Source organism: Sebastes umbrosus, chromosome 6 (genome assembly GCF_015220745.1).
Source record: "Sebastes umbrosus isolate fSebUmb1 chromosome 6, fSebUmb1.pri, whole genome shotgun sequence".
Lineage (NCBI taxonomy): Eukaryota > Metazoa > Chordata > Actinopteri > Perciformes > Sebastidae > Sebastes > Sebastes umbrosus.
This window is the reverse complement of record NC_051274.1, coordinates 35,819,593-35,822,399: the sequence shown is the minus strand read 5'-3', so window position 1 is coordinate 35,822,399 and position 2,807 is coordinate 35,819,593.

The window sequence follows — 2,807 nt, the reverse complement described above, 5'->3', positions numbered from 1 at the left end:
TAAACCTAAAGAAGTTGTAGTTTTATTGTCTAAACGTAAAGAAGTTGTAGTTTTGTTGGCAAACCTAAAGAAGTTGTAGTTTTATTGTCTAAACCTAAAGAAGTTGTAGTTTTGTTGTCTAAACCTAAAGAAGTTGTAGTTTTGTTGCCTAAACCTAAAGAAGTTGTAGTTTTATTGTCTAAACGTAAAGAAGTTGTAGTTTTGTTGGCAAACCTAAAGAAGTTGTAGTTTTATTGTCTAAACCTAAAGAAGTTGTAGTTTTGTTGTCTAAACCTAAAGTACTTGTAGTTTTATTGTCTAAACCTAAAGAAGTTGTAGTTTTATTGTCTAAATGTAAAGAAGTTGTAGTTTTGTTGGCAAACCTAAAGAAGTTGTAGTTTTATTGTCTTAACCTAAAGAAGTTGTAGTTTTGTTGTCTAAACCTAAAGAAGTTGTAGTTTTGTTGCCTAAACCTAAAGAAGTTGTAGTTTTATTGTCTAAACATAAAGAAGTTGTAGTTTTGTTGTCTAAACCTAAAGTAGTTGTAGTTTTATTGTCTAAACCTAAAGAAGTTGTAGTTTTGTTGTCTAAACCTAAAGAAGTTGTAGTTTTATTGTCTTAACCTAAAGAAGTTGTAGTTTTATTGTCTAAATGTAAAGAAGTTGTAGTTTTATTGTCTTAACCTAAAGAAGTTGTAGTTTTATTGTCTAAACGTAAAGAAGTTGTAGTTTTATTGTCTAAACGTAAAGAAGTTGTAGTTGTATTGTCTAAACCTAAAGAAGTTGTAGTTTTATTGTCTAAACGTAAAGAAGTTGTAGTTTTATTGTCTAAACCTAAAGAAGTTGTAGTTTTATTGTCTAAATGTAAAGAAGTTGTAGTTGTATTGTCTAAACATAAAGAAGTTGTAGTTTTATTGTCTAAACGTAAAGAAGTTGTAGTTTTATTGTCTAAACGTAAAGAAGTTGTAGTTGTATTGTCTAAACCTAAAGAAGTTGTAGTTTTATTGTCTAAACGTAAAGAAGTTGTAGTTTTATTGTCTAAACCTAAAGAAGTTGTAGTTTTATTTTCTAAATGTAAAGAAGTTGTAGTTGTATTGTCTAAACATAAAGAAGTTGTAGTTTTATTGTCTAAACCTAAAGAAGTTGTAGTTTTATTGTCTAAACCTAAAGAAGTTGTAGTTTTGTTGCTTAAACCTAAAGAATTGTAGTTTTGTTGTCTAAACCTAAAGAAGTTGTAGTTTTATTGTCTAAACCTAAAGAAGTTGTAGTTTTGTTGCTTAAACCTAAAGAAGTTGTAGTTTTGTTGTCTAAACCTAAAGAAGTTGTAGTTTTGTTGTCTAAACCTAAAGTAGTTGTAGTTTTATTGTCTAAACCTAAAGAAATTGTAGTTTTGTTGCCTAAACCTAAAGAAGTTGTAGTTTTATTGTCTAAACGTAAAGAAGTTGTAGTTTTGTTGGCAAACCTAAAGAAGTTGTAGTTTTATTGTCTTAACCTAAAGAAGTTGTAGTTTTGTTGTCTAAACCTAAAGAAGTTGTAGTTTTGTTGCCTAAACCTAAAGAAGTTGTAGTTTTGTTGGCAAACCTAAAGAAGTTGTAGTTTTATTGTCTAAACCTAAAGAAGTTGTAGTTTTATTGTCTTAACCTAAAGAAGTTGTAGTTTTGTTGCCTAAACCTAAAGAAGTTGTAGTTTTGTTGCCTAAACCTAAAGTAGTTGTAGTTTTATTGTCTAAACCTAAAGAAGTTGTAGTTTTGTTGTCTAAACGTAAAGAAGTTGTAGTTTTGTTGTCTAAACGTAAAGAAGTTGTAGTTTTGTTGGCAAACCTAAAGAAGTTGTAGTTTTGTTGTCTAAACCTAAAGAAGTTGTAGTTTTGTTACCTAAACCTAAAGAAGTTGTAATTTTATTGTCTAAACGTAAAGAAGTTGTAGTTTTGTTGGCAAACCTAAAGAAGTTGTAGTTTTATTGTCTAAACGTAAAGAAGTTGTAGTTTTGTTGGCAAACCTGAAGTTGTAGTTTTATTGTCTAAACCTAAAGAAATTGTAGTTTTGTTGTCTAAACCTAAAGTAGTTGTAGTTTTATTGTCTAAACGTAAAGAAGTTGTAGTTTTATTGTCTAAACCTAAAGAAGTTGTAGTTTTGTTGCCTAAACCTAAAGAAGTCTTTGTAGAACGTGTTGTTTATAAGTTTCACTTTTCCAACGTAGTAGGTGTAGTAGGCGTAGTAGGCGTAGTAGGTGTAGTAGGCCCCGACTGACCCACATCTATGGTGCTCATAACAACTGATAAAGCCTATTTAACGGCCTGATAGTCCATGAGCCTAGGGCTGGGCGATATGGCCTCAACGATAATGTTGCGATATTTTTAGGCCATATCGCGATACACGATATATATCGTGATATTTTCAAATATCCTCTAAGCACTTCATAAATGCTCAATTTAACCCTTTAATGCATACAATCACACCAATATGATGATTCCTGTAGTCCCTGCAGGACACTGTATGTCTGCTTTAAGACATCCTTGTTTATATTCATTAGTGGTTTCTTTTGGAACAGTTGTAATGTTGTGCTCTAGCAGTGGTGGACTGTAGACCACTCAAGTACTGTACTTCAGTACGGAGCAGGGGACCGCGAGCCCTCACTCAACGGCCCCGCGGAGCCACTAGTGGCATTCAAATTTTGAATGCCATTGCAGATGCCCTTATAACTAACTTCATATAGATCTGATGTGCACATGGATAGTTCCAACACGAAGAGCACAAAAAGAGCTTTAAAACAATCCCTATGAGACCTGGTCTCTCCAGAGTGGCACGACCAACCCCCTGCTATGAGACC